This window comes from Pieris rapae, chromosome 8 (genome assembly GCF_905147795.1).
Source record: "Pieris rapae chromosome 8, ilPieRapa1.1, whole genome shotgun sequence".
Taxonomy (NCBI): domain Eukaryota; kingdom Metazoa; phylum Arthropoda; class Insecta; order Lepidoptera; family Pieridae; genus Pieris; species Pieris rapae.
Window position 1 is genome coordinate 7,213,568 of NC_059516.1, and position 15,437 is coordinate 7,229,004.

General features: G+C 30.9%; 1 long non-coding RNA gene across 1 annotated transcript; it reads left to right on the top strand.

Moving 5' to 3' along the window:
* Nucleotides 1–751: 751 nt before the first annotated feature.
* On the top strand, nt 752–15,225 carry LOC110992225. Its single transcript, XR_002600153.2, has 4 exons — nt 752–809; nt 947–980; nt 10,819–10,879; nt 15,167–15,225. It is a non-coding gene; the product is annotated as an uncharacterized LOC110992225 (long non-coding RNA).
* The last annotated feature ends 212 nt before the right edge of the window (nt 15,226–15,437 follow it).

Sequence of the window (15,437 nt, forward strand, 5' to 3'; positions counted from 1 at the left end):
ATAAGTTATATCGCTCATATTATAAAATCACCTTCGACACAATTTTTATTTATTTCAAGCTTTTTGTAGATATAAATAAAACAGATAATCAGTAACAACGTGCCAACAAAACAAATATAACGTTTGTATGGGGAGGATACAATTTCCCTAAAACATTCTGCTTCACAGATAATGTAATGAGGGAAAATTCAATTATCCAACGCTGTTTTGTTTTTCAAAACAGAGGTATAAACGATGGACTTTGCCCTTTTCACCGATTTGTACTACCGCCCTAATTAAGCTAACCTTTAAAAAAATCAAACGTCCAATATCAATATTTGTTTAAAACTTATTTAATATTTGGATTAAAAAAAACCTTTATTACATTTAATATAAACTATGTTAGCATAACTGTAATATATAAACTGTGGTGCTGGCGAAGTCTATTCAAATTTCGAATATCCCCTGTCTGTTCGCACCCCCGCCCCGCCCCGGCAGCGCCTAGCAGTCTCGTTCATATTTTGTGCTCCTATTTTGCGCAGCATCCCCGGGTACCGAAATGCACTCGGCAGACTTGAAAAGGTCCTAACATTTAACAGCTCAAGTAATTTCCAATCCTAAGCATGGACAATAAAGTTCAGTTTGCATTGTACACCGTATATGAAGATAAGCTTATTTGGAACTAGATACAACCGCCTCCCAAAGCCCGGAATAGGGGTAGAGATTCAGTTGAAGTAGCGTGTAGGGGCGCGGCTCGCTTCAAAGTTAGACGTGACGGAGCTTCAGCCACACGAATTCTATTAAAAGTCCTTAAGGCCCAGAAACCAAAGGTGCGTATTTAATATGAGAGTAAGGGTGGAATATTCCAATATCTGTTTTTATATCGCGTGATCACCAGTGTTACCATGTTCATTCTGAATGTTTGTATCTTTAAATGGGTGTTTAGTAATTTCATTTTATATTTCAGATGCTGAGCGTCTTCCATGGTGGCATTGGATAAGGTAAGATATTATTTATTATTGTTTAATTTTTGGTTATATACTTTTTACTTAATATATATTATACGTAATATAGCTTTCTATTTTATTCGCTTTTATAATGCTATTTTTATTTAAAGAGTGAATTTATTTCATTGATATAAATACTATTAAAGTAAAGGGTGTTTTTTGATATAAGGTTATTCACATGTTTGTTACCCTAACAACATATTATTATTATCACCCGTCGCATATAAGTAAACAAATATTTGTTAAAAATGAAAACACAAGAATATGTTTTAAGCTGATTAGCTTTTGAATTTTTAAATTTATTTATGTTTGCTTTTAATATTGTAATCAAATTATTATTTTAAATGAAAACTCAAAACTTTGACTTCAAAGTTAAAATTCATGGTAAATTCTGTAGGAGCTACATATCATAAGATCAAAATCTACTAATAACAGGGTAATTGATTCGATGATTGTTGTCAGACATCGAACCCTAAGACTTTGGTTTATCTACCTTATCTTACCTGTATGGCAGATGTTGAAATAAATAACTTCGAATAAAAAGTATTTTTTAGTCATATATGTAAGTTTTACATACTATTCATTTCTTCCACTTGCGAGACATACTCCATTTGGACACATCTCTTATCTCATCTTGTTAATATATTCCATTTTATTATTGAAAAGGAGCAGTGTTGGCCTAGTGGCTTTAGCGTGCGACTCTCATACCTGAGATCGTAGGTTAGATCCCCTGTTGTGCATTAATGAAATTTCTTTCTATGTGCATTTAACATTTGCTCGAACGGTGAAGGAAAACATCGTGAGGAAACCGACATATCTTAGACCCTAATAGTCGACGACGTGTGTTACGCACTGGAAGCTGATCACATACTTGCCTATTAGATTTAAAATGATCATGAACCAGATTCAGAAATCTGAGGCCAAGACCTGAAGAGGTTGTAGCGCCACTGATTTATTTTATTATTTTTTTGCATTGAAAAAACTGGTCAATTAAGTAACAAGTCTACTATACCTTAACGCTTGATTTAGTAATACCCAAAACTTGACTTACTCATTATTATTTATCAGTTTAATCTTCGTTGATGTGACTTGGAAGAAATTTTGTTTTGTTCCGTTGCCAGCTTTGGATTAAAACTTTTCCCATTTTCCTGATCCTTGAAAATTTGTTCCGTTCACTCACCTGAAAATTTTCTGAATTAAATGCAATTTATTTATATTGACACTTTAATGTTATACAAAGTGTAAGTAGAGCGTGATTTGGGTTTTTTAACATAAAAGGAAAAAGTTATTAGATAAACTGAATACGTACACGGAATTTGCAGATTAGGGTTGATAAGGAGATCAAACTAAACAAGGAAAAATACTATTATAAAATTTAAAAATACTTACATCTCTAAAACTATGACAATTTTATACAAAATAATCGTTTGGATATGAATTTTAATTCTATAAATATATATATAAATTTATATCCTATAAATTTGTGGATTTACGAAATTTGACGTAAAAAGACACTCAAATATTATGCGCAATCTTTTTACTAAGAAAAAATATGTTGTGCGTTTAAAACAATCAAAAATTGTCCACAACTCGTCTTGACTTGATATTTAATATATCGAATAAAAGTACTTAATATTACAAAACCAGACCAACCGAGTTTCAAACGCGGTTGAGAGCACACAGAATATTACATGAAAATGGCGGCATAAACTTGTAATTTCAGTACATTAGTGAAATTTTATAGCCGCTAAGGAAAACGTGAAATTAGCAACTTTCATATTAAAATTAATATGAATGACAAATGAACTCAACAAGTTATTAAAGTATTATTGCTCCATCCTTTATTTTTAACGATTTGATATAATTTCTAATTAGACGTTAATAATATTTTATGAAGGTTCTTTGTTTAAATTGTTATTATTCTGATAAAACGGCTAGGGGTAAAATTATCTTCTTGGGAATAACATTGTGCTCAACACAGAAATAATTAAAATTAAATCTAATATTTTAGTTAATGAAATTATGTTCAATAACTGTTATATATACATGAACGTATATATAAACATAGATTAAAGGTTATAATTAGACAAAATGTCGGATTTAGAGTAGTGTTGCCCAAAATCGGTCTTGGTCTTGCAGTCTTGGTCTTGTTCTTGCATTTTTGCAAGACCAATACCAATACCAAGACCGCCTTATCGTAGCAAGACCAATACCAAGACTGAAGCCTGCAAGACTTGAGCAAGACAATACTTAAGCCTGCAATACTCTTGCGTCTTGCAGTTAGGACAAACTGAGATTTGGGCGTTATCAAATTTTTTTAACAGATTTTCAACTTTATCGCTAGAGAATTAAGGTTCAAGGTTGATTGGGAAAATGTGACGTTTTGCGAATAAACTATTGGTCGGTCGGTGTAATATATACCTACATTTGATAATTTACCGACAAAGACGCCGCGGTTTGCAACAAGTGTATCACAGCATTTGACACTGTTTGAGCGCCGCATTCGCCGACAAAGAGTACGAACAGAGGCACACAAAATTGTTACCTATTTTGGTAGGGTTGGTACAGGAGGATAAAATTAAATGACCGTAAGTAGGTATAAATTGAATGCTCTGAGTTTCTTGTACAAATTCATTCTCACACTGGCTGTCGGGCGAGATGATAATTAATAACTAAGTAGGTATTGCATCTATTGAATTGCGATTATTTTGATTTCGAAATAATCATTATTAATATCGTTAAATGATAGATAGTGAGTGATATACCTAGGTACTAAAGTGTGAGCAGCAAGATTGAAAATTGTATATGCCATGTCAGTGCTTTCGTTTTATTAACTTTAAAACGTTAAAGTTTATTTTAAAAAAGCTCTCAAGTAAGATTTAGGGTTTACTATTCAATTACGCACAATAAATTACTGAAAAACAAAAAATTATGAAAAATATATTAAGACTTAGGGAATTAGTAGAAAAAATATTCTATCGTGGATACCTAGTTATTAAAAAAGTGATAAACGTTGTGTTTACTTAATTTTATTTTTCTGTGCTAATGCCAACATTGACAACCGTACCAAAATAGGTAAAAATTTAGACTTTGTGTTGCCGCCGTCGCTTTCATGTCAAAGGTCGCCGCCATTGCCTATGGTTCCAAAGAATAAAATAGGTTTTCGGGTGCTCAGAACGGACGTAGATTATGTTGTCCTCGCAAGGAAGATTGTAGTCGTAGGGATATTATAAAAAATTTAGTTATAATAATATACCTAGTTTATATTATTATTAAGTAATACCTATTAAGTATACCTTTTTGAAGGACATTGTACTGCAAATTTGGAAGTGGGTTATTTAAACAAACTTGAAACGTGGAAAAACTCCAAATATGAGCGACGTCATATTGCTTTACGCATTTGGTTTTAAAATCACACATTTCCAAAAATTGAGATTTGCAGTGTCGGTTTATCAACTTCTATCGTATCTACTCTAGTAGCTAGTAACCTCCATAAAAACAGCAGAACATAATAAACAATATTATTTGCATAATTATCTACACTTTATTTTTGCGTAGGCACAAAACCTATCTGATTTTGATTCTGATACCTACTTCTGTTTTTTAATCTTTTAAAGATTTATTCTATCTATCAAAGAAAGCCGCATTTTTCTTTGTCGGTAAATAAATATGAGTTTTTATTTCAATTTCAGTCATTTCCAATTCAGTTTTGCTTCGAGTCTATCTTATTTATTATTCTCGCCCATTTACCTAGCTAGATACTCTAAATTCTTATTGCTTTCGGAGTGAATGTTTACAATTTGACATGAGTGACGAATAAATAGCAATAGGCTAATAGGTATTTACAAGTCTTGCGAGACTTGCGAGACTCTTGCTGCAAGATCAAGACCAAGACCAAGACTGAGAGCGCAATACCAATACCAAGATCAAGACCAGGTGTATTGACGCAAGACCAATACCAAGACTGGTCTAAGTCTCGTCTTGGTCTTGCATTTGGGCAACACTAATTTAGAGGTCTGAAGGCTTTGTTGCAAATAATTTTTCAAATAAAATTGACTTTTTTCAGTCCAGTTTAGCAAAAAATTTATCGTGAAACCAAATATACATTATTTTATTATTTCTTTTAATTATTTTATTACGATGATTCACAATCGAAATTGTATCAATTGTTTTAAATTGTCTAACAAACATTAGGTAAAAAGATTTTAATTTCAAAGGCATACCTAATTTTTTTATTTCTCAAACAAGTCAATAGAAAGTAACAGAGATTATGCATCTATTAAAATTTCTTTGCTATAGGTACGCTTTACCAAGTCAAAATTAAAAACTATGAAAATGAAATGTTAAATGCTAAGATTTATATTTCATAATCTACTTAACCAGCCCATGTTTGAGCAGGGTCACTTGTCCCTCGATAATTATACTCGCATGCACATATATCTTCGCACACAGACATAAAAGTAATCAAATACATGCTAATTCATGATAGCGAGGAAATTATGACCGACGCCTGAGGCGCGAAATTACTGCCGCTCACCCTTTTACGATCACGCTTCGCATACGAAATATTATTAAAAAATATAAAATGGGGCACAGGATGGTAATATGGAGTCCCTGATTATAAATGCATACTTTAAGAGTATTTTTCTTTAAAGCAGTTTTGTAATATAATAAAGTGTATGGAATGTGTACAACAAATACATAAAAGTAGATAATTATAAAAGAAATTACAAAGTTGTATAATAAAAATAATATACGAAATACCTAATATACGCGTTAATACAATTAAAAAATCCATTTATCTGTAAATATCCTAGACAAAGGCTTGTTTGCTTGGCAAATCCCAAATGGATAATTCGATGATACTTTCCGTTTATTACATTGCCAGTCTAGACACTCTAGACTCCAAACAAAGAAATATGCAAATGCAATTTGAGCTAACAATGTTCTGGCAAGCTTTATCTCGTTTTCTAGCGGGCAATGCGGAAATTGCACTAGAATTGAATTTATGTAAATTGTCTATTTGTTTTGAGGATTTGCTCTATATAATGTTTAATGGCTTTAGAAACAATTTAATGCTTTTTATCGTTATAATAATAAACAATTGAAAGTTCGCATATTCACACATAATGGCACACAAATTTCTCTTGAAAAAATTTTTAAATAGAAGTTTCATACATTATGAGTCAAATTAGTTAGTTGATTCTTATATTACTTATGACGCAGAAAAATCACAATTTTAATAGTAATATGGTAATGGTAACTGTAAGCATGCATATAGAAAAGGAGAAATCGTAGCAACTAATAATAATTGTTCCTCATGAGAAATATAATTATTTATGAATTTTAAGCAATTATAGTCTTTAATCCTTTATAAAGTTTAACTCAAATATTTTAAGTATTTAATATATAAAAAAACAACAAAAATAGACTTTTTATTTATATTTACATGAAAACATTACTCTATGCACATGGCAGGTAGTGGGTAGACTCACTGCACATTTTAGAACACTAGATTAGCTCTGTTTTTCCTGAAATTTTAATTCCTCTTAACCAAATAATATATTATATTTCAACACATTGGTTATTGGTTAAGACCAAAGAATATATATTTCAACACCATAGAATAATAATGTGTGAATATACCACCATTGTTAATTAACATAGTTGTAGAACTAAATTACCTGCACAGACCAAAATAATTAGACTAATATTAGATTCAGTACTAAATTGCTTGAAATGTGGGAATAGCTAGAGTATTTAGAGCTGTCTGGAGTTAATGTATTAACTGAACTAATGAAAATAACAAACGAATTAAATAAAAATGTAAAAATATCAATAGGTATACCTACGTTTAGTTAGTTTTTTATTAATTTATCAAAGCACCAAATCTTGTTCAGCATCACAATTAAAGTTAAAAAAGCTCATCATATTTAGTTACTAAGTATATTAGTTATATTGTTTATTGTGTATTATCAAATGCGAAAAAACGCCTATGGTGCTACAATCTAATAGGAATGGGTTTTTGTGTCTGATTCGTGATCATTTGTTTCTCCTTATAGTCAAGTATTCGTAGATCAGCCAGTGCCTGACGCATGCTGACTTTCTTGGTTCCTCGATTTTCATTACTCACAATATTTTCCTCCGCCGTACGAGTGTTAAATATAAGGAGAAAGTCCGTTGGTGCAGAGCTGTATTCGAACCCATAGGGTTCTGACCTCAGCGAGACGAAGGCACTAAAATAAAATCCGTGAAAATTAAAGTTTATAACAATTTATTATCGTAGCCAAATAAATAAAGACCGTTCCAGCTAATTAGTCCAGTTTAACTTAAGCATAGTTAAGTTACATAAGTTAACAATGGAATATGCAGAGTTTATGTTAACATGCAAATGTGCAGTTTAACTTTGCCGTTATGCAGATACAAGTGGAGTTTGCAACTGAATTAAGCTAAAGTAATTTTCCCTGCGGCCAAGATATAGAGCACTATTAACACTGTCTCCACTAAAGTTAGAATAGTTTTACTACGATATGGAATTGTGTAATGAACAGCACTTTGTTATACAGTCAACATAATTTCGAGAATAATTTTTACATTCATCCATCCTAATCGTTTACCTTATGCAGTAATAACTTACTACTTAACTGGATTTTCGATGTCTTTTTTAAACAAATGCAAACAGGTCTTAACTTATTTCATCTCCTATGGACACGACACTGTAGTAGATTGAACTGAGTTGTATTTCTTCAGGAATACTTCAAATAATTATATTTTTTATTTAGATTATTCGCTACTTCTGTTATAGTTACGACTTATTAAGTAAGAGACAGGTTCCGCCTCCTCCTAGTTCTTTTTCATCTTTCTTCTTTTCTCCTTTTCATCTGATATATAAAAGTGATGAAGTATATAAAAAGTTATTTTCATGGTACATCCAAACTTTTTATATGGAGAAAGATATATATTGCGCTATTGTATGTATATATCGTATGAAACAGGAACAGTTTTTAAAAATTAAAAATTTTCTTTGCAGCAAAGAAAAATAAAATACAATGGCTAGTAGAAGTTGCTGCAGTTTCAAATTGAGCGGCGGACGCCATTATAAGATTCCTTTTATTTTCTTCTATTTGTAACGAAGTTTAATTTCCTCGCTTCTGTGTCCTCACCGCTTCCTGTTTGCAAAAAAAGAAATAAGTTTTCGCTTTAAGTTTTTTATTCGTTGTCTAGTAACAAAGGAAGTATATTTTGCATTGGGACACGCATTACTAAAGTAAACTCTAGGCGGTACTACAAAAAAAAAGTTCACCAGTATGTGTGAATTTTATAAATTAATTACATTAATACACTTAAAAGCCGTGATTTTTTTTATTAAGGACTAAAACTATGTCCGTTTTGGATTGGAGCTATACCGCGTCCCAATTAATATACATATTATAGTCCACTATAAAAAAATATTTAATGAGAGAAAAAAATATTTGCACACAGCACACATGTAAAAGTAAAGAAATACAAACATAATAAAATCTAAAAATGGGCTCAACTCAGCTCTAAGACGCTGCGACAAGTAAAATTATTTAAAAAAATAATCGAATTACAAATATAAACAAACACGAGACACTGCAACTAAATTCCAAACACAGCTGCCTACGAAAATTTACATTCCAACTAAAATGATTAAACCTTTCTCAACCTTCAATACACTGCTACTTGTATACATTATTCCTTAGCTCAACCATACAGAATCAATACCAGAAAACGCAATTGATTTAAATATTAAAACATGCTTCACTAATCACATATTTTGATAGGGTAAGCCGGGTTGGTCCCAAGTGCCAGCCAATAACATCGATCGCTGTGCATTAAATAAATCTTGCGCGGTCACTGGCTCCCGGCCAAACTGTTATCGCAATATCATATATTCTGATATGAATGTGGCTATTTCATATGCACATCGCTTTTTAGTGATTATTTTACTCAGTTTTTTATGTATATGCATTCTTATTTCGGACAATTAGAAGAAGATATATCACATTTTAATATCTTCCAGCAATAGTGCGTCTATTAAGTCTTGTCTATTATTATATATTATTAGTCTATTAAGCTGTCTTTCGAGTCTTTCGAATACTTCGTTACATTTAAAAATACTTTGAAAGGCTGAGTTCAAGGTCAAATAGATTAATTTCTCGAAATATTAATTATAAGCGAGCGGGATTAATTAAACTATTAGGCGGCTTTTCATTTTCAATTTAACTTTGACAAGAAATTAATGTTAGCAATCATTCTAGAGGTCTTTATTTTATATTCACCAATTTACATCGAATTGTATATTCCAGTTATTATTTCTCTTGCTAAAAGAATTCTGGATAAGTAGTGTTTGCAATCGACTTATCCAGAACCGGGCAGGTGAACCTCAGAAATGAACATCGGCACTATTTATAACATCATATTTATTTAGAAATATTAGTCCTGTCTGTATGTGTGTACTAGAACACGTCGCCTCGTCATTCAATTTGTGCTGTTTGTGCCGCACCTGCGGAGTCTAGATCACATCATGTTATAGGTAGGATAGTTATATTTTAAATTTAAATATATAGTATTAGATATTTTTTTAATAGTAGATTGGATATTTTACTTTTATTTTGAAAAGTAAGTGCGTTAAATGATTATCTAAAAATTACTTGTCTCGTCTGGGAATCAAACTGACTCTAATGTAAAAAAACACCCCGTATGGACAAAAATAATAAGTAATTCTCTATATTTAAAGAAAGGAACGATGTTTTGTTGATGGAAATTTTTGACTCAAATTTCTATAATCGTGTTTGGTCTTAATATACAATTCCCAATGAGTCCCTGAAACGAATAACAAAGTGCGTTCACAAAACTGATACAGAAATCACACTCGTATGTTATATTTATTATTATAAATATAATATTATTACCTTATATAGCTCAATATTTAAAGGCTTGATGCTTTTATCTCCTGGATCTTTAAACCAGGAGGATATATTATTGTGTCAGATTGACACAGACTTTTTGTCCATAATAACGATGCGTAGTAATCACAATCTCGTTAGATACAAAAAATAAATTGAAGGAAAATGTATTCCCAGTTTTTCTATTTTATCTCAAGAATAATCTTTAGTGATTTCCTTCTTTCCTATCTTACTATTGGATAAATTTATCTTTGGAATCCATTCAAGGCCTTTCTGAATTTCTTTATAAGAAATTTTTGTGTGTTATTCCCAGCCTATTATAGGTACGCAACAAAAAAATCAAATATAAGAAAAGATTAGAGTTGTGCTCTTGCTGACTTTTGATAGTAAACTAAAATGAGACTTCAGACACACGCACATATTTATATTACCTGTCATATATATTTAAAAAATATTTTTTTACAACTAGCTGTAAAAATACCAAATCTATAATATTATGTAAGCGTACAATGTTGCCATTTTTCATATTATTATTTTTTATATATCCGGGAACAAACGGGCATGAGGCTCACCTGATTTTAAGTGATACCATCGCCCATGGACATTCAATGCCAGAGGGTTCGCGTTGCCAGCGTTTAAAAAAATATCAATTTAAACAAAATTGAATCTAATTAAAATTATCTAAAAAAGAATTTTTTACTCTTATGTATTCGAAAATTAGTATAGCCATTAATATAAGAAATACCCTGCTAATTTCGTATATTAAAAAATAATTAACTAGTATTCCATAGTGACCTATATATATAGCGTACATAAAAATATTGCTTTCTCATAAAATACGAAGTAAAAGTTATGTCGGAGTAAACATATTGAAATGTAACATTTGGTACTGAATGTTTCAGGCGACCTTTGGGAAAACAAGCCAGTATGAATACAAAGAAGATGGAATACAATCTTTGCTAGGTAAGCCGTATATATCTTTTTGTAAACACGGATCCTTAGGGCTGTCACGCAGAAGTTTTACAGTGGAGATTGACTTGAACCAAATAATACTTGGAATTGTATAGTATTTGGCGATTCGTTCGAAGTGGGATCGATGATAATTTAAACACAATTTTAAAGGATTTATTTACATAAATCTGCGGTGAATAATTACGTAATCTTGAAATCTCTTCTCACGCAATTGTTATGGCGGCCATAATGTTATATTAACATCTTGCCATCTGGAAAAGGCAATTAACATAAGATCAATCTTTGATAGACGCTGTTATCTAAAAACTTAGATCGTATTAAACCTTTAAGCATCCTTAAATAAACTTAAATAATATACCTTCATGTTTGAATTATCATCCTCTCGCCGCACATTAATAAAGTAATAATTGAATTTCACTGAAGGGAAACAGAAAATCATTGTGAACGCTCAGACAGGCGTATTACTCTGAAATCTACAGCTTTAGCAACTTGAAGTTATTGTGACGTAACGAGGAACTAGTGTTGTTAATAAGTCGGTAAATTTTTTATCGTATACAACGGTTAAAAGCAAAGATATTTTGTGTTATGGCTTATTAAGATGTTGTTTAAATTGAATTGGTTTCAATTATAGTTTAAACATTTTAAAGTCAGGATTTAAATGAGGAAATTTTTAAAATAAATATTTATCATGTTATAAAATAATATACATAATTGAATTGTTCAAAATTATTTAATTACGAAGTATATCTGTAAACACCTTTTAAAATTTGTTATTTATTTAGTTAATCTCCGACGGTTAGAAAAGGCGTCTAATCTATTTAGAGTTTTCCTTTAAATTTTTATCGATTGGTTAGAAATTATGGGTCACTTCCCTATCTCGTTGAGGCTGCTGTTTGCTCGACAGCGTGCAAGATTAATGACAACGAAGGACAGTGTACGAGAAATTCAGTTCGATTTAGCTAAAACCCAAATATTCGAATATTGTTGAACTAATTACTTATGGAATTACGATGTTTGATTAAAACTGCTTTAACTGATATACACAATCTAAATAACAATATAGAATTTTCTAATAATAAATAGATTTTAAAGGCTAAACAATAGCCAATATTATGTTTGATGAAAACCTAATTTATTTTATCAATTAATAAGACTATATATTATATATCTTCTTTCCTATATAAGTTATTTTGACCTGCATTAGTTCTAACGTAATGGTTACAAACAGTCTATAAATATACGAAGTCTTAAAGAATCTTTATTTCTACTACAGTTTTATTTAACGTCCTGCAAGAAAAAAAGCGTACGAATTCTTAAAAGGCCGGCAACGCTCTTGCGAGTCCTCTGGCAATGTGACTGTCTATGGGCGGTATCACTAATCATATCAAATCATAAAATGAGGCTCCTGGCCGTTTGTTCTTGTTATATAAATATATATTTGCCAACATCATTACGATTGATAAATGATGTTCTATTAGCGAGCACTTAATTTGTACCTACAACTAAATCCGTTGGTTTTGCTAGAAATTCATTATCGTTCTCGGGGTTGAATAGCGCAGAATCCTCTTTAGTACTAACCCGATTAATTTTATTAATTGCTACAGTAGTGCAAAACATAATGAACGTTACTTTAGGCTTTATAAATTATTTCTTATTGGGAAAAAAAAATGATTAGTATTAAAGTCGTATACTTACGGTTTCAGGTGTGTGATTCGATTATATTATGAATGAAGTACAAATATGATTTAAGAGAATAAATTTATAAAGTAACTTTGATTAAACAGCTTTGATAAAGATATAAGACATCAGACTTAAAATTTACCTAATTACAGAACTCGTCATACTGAGCTGTTTTATATCTCCTCTTGTACAACAAACTACTTATGATCAAAATACTTACTCGTATTGTAAATCTATATAATAAGGAGTACTCAAGCCTCGACCCTACTCTAAATTACTAAACACGTATTTTCAAAGGAAATAAGCAAATCGATTAGATTTTGTAAATCTCCTCAAAACGCACATACGTACATTGCACATTTTCACACACAACAGGACATTATTTGACTTTCATAGTAGGTCCTCAACTTTCGTCGTTTTTATGGTGTACAATAAAACGAAGGGTTTTAAGTTTTTTATCTCTTTAAAATATTAAATAAATCATAATGAAGTCATAAAATATCTAACATATTAAATATCTTGTAATACTGAATTATTAAATTAGTCTAACTAACCTTAAGTTATCAAATATCCGTTATTCTATGCTAACAAGACGACGAATACAGTAATGAACATAAATTTAGCCTAAAATGTACCTTAAACTAGAATTTAAATCTAAGAATACATAAGCAAATATACCAATATTTGAGTACTTTACTAAAGCTATATGTTCTTTACTATTAGAGCAAAAGCTTTATAACTATAATAAAACTACCACAATACTATTTCAAATACATATAACTATACTATATCAAAGCAAAATCTTTTCCTGAAAATCAGTGAGCGTTAAAGATACGTCAAATAGAATTACTCGGGAATCTCAATCCGGGGGAAATTGATGAGTGGCGATCGTGTAAAGGCCTCCCGGGAAACAATGAATGTTCCTCTTTCATCGTTCCTCCCCCGTGCAATTACGGTCTTTTTGTTAAACCGAGTTCCTACTACATCAGAACACAATGCTCTGATGATTTGCGGAAAGTGCCTCGAATTATTTTTTGTTAGGCCGCCGGGAGTTGAGCTATTTTTGATTTGTTTGCGAATTTAGTTTGAATAATGCTAAAGCAACGGTGAATTTAATATTGAATCAGATGAGGATAGATGTTTAAGTATTGTATTATATTAAAAAAAAAATCAGTTGTTTTCTAATGTGATTTATAGACTATTTATTTATTTTTTTTAGTTTATGTTCCGATTTGGCAGTCGCTTAGTTATTGTTGTAGACCTAAGAATCAAATAGGTTTTATTTAGCCATTTCCGAAATTGGATTAAGGGTGCTTTTGTATGCTTCAGTATTATTTAATTATGAACTTAACTTGATTCACATAATCGAATACAATACGTCATACAATCTCTACTTTAAATCCAAATCCATTTTTGAAGCAGCCCAAATTCCAAATAATTGTTTGGGTAAGACAGCACTGATATATTCTATATAAGCATTCTTGGGTTATCACATCCTCACATCACATGAAATGGCTAGGGCCAAGAGGCACAAGATCGAAAGGACAGCCATATTATGTCAGATGGAAGTATTTGAGATGACGAGGGAGATAGCAAAACAATTAAAAAAATAATTGAAAAAAAATAATTGTAATCCGTGGTCCATAGAAATAAAAAAGGCAAATTACTAGATGTTTTTGTGTGATTTTGTTTAATTACTAGATGTTAATGTCTTGTGTCGAATAAAATAAAGTTATGTTATTTGACAGGTTGTTGTACTGTATCTCAAAGCAGTTTATCGGTTTTGATCGAGGTGTGAATGGCATGAAAGGCAGTCTGTTTTTGGAGAATAGTGAATAGTCTATGGAGGCATTTTATGGATCTTGATGGATCGTTAAGATTTCTGTCTGTAAAAAGTTAGTTTAATCGATGTATCTTCTATATAATATCCCTCTCCTATATAAACTTGCTTTATAATAGCATAACATGTTATTCTTAGTATTCATAGTCTTATTAGCTATTGTATTATTATCATTATATAACAGAATAAGTTTATTATCTTCATTTTAAGACCATTGTCCTGAAAAATATACCTAAATCTAAAATATAACTGAAATGATGTCGAAATGAGTAACGTCGACATTATTCAGCGGATTTGTGTGGGAAGCGAGTGATTGATCGTTTGTGTCAAGATATTTTCATCATTTTATCTTAAGAGAACGTTATGATAATTTCGTTTCTTAAGGTTTTTCTCCTTGTAAAGTGTAATTTATCCTGGAAAAAATATGTGTTTTTCTTGGAAGCTTTAAAGAATTATATTAAATACATATATAATACATTTCCCTTATTTCAACTTAAAATAGGAATCGAGTGTCCTTCATATATATGGATTTACGACTTGTCTGTATTACGAATGACATTATGACATGGAATATTTTATTAAAATTTCCGTTTCGACCCGGAATCAAGCCCAACACCCAACGGCATTTCACGCTTAGCCACATAACCCCAGGCTGTAGTGTCCTGATTGAAATATAGTTCAGACCTGGAATTTTATATTTCGTTATTATCTGTAAATATGTCTTTATCTAATTATAATCAATTTCTTTTCATTTTCAGGACATGGCGTGTAATGCTGACACGAGTATGAAGCCTATAATTTACAACGTCTAATTAGTCTAACGTCTACAATAATTAATAAAAAATAATATAGTTTAATCATAAAAATAAGTCTGGCTAAGTATATATTATTTTCAATCAGTAGCCCACATTCTAGCTTTGCATGAGCCATGAAATCTCTAGTTTAAATCTCGACAAAATGGTAGATGACAAAAGCCTGCTAATTTACTTTCTTGTAAAGCTGTTAAAAACGATTGTCCCATGCCCCAAA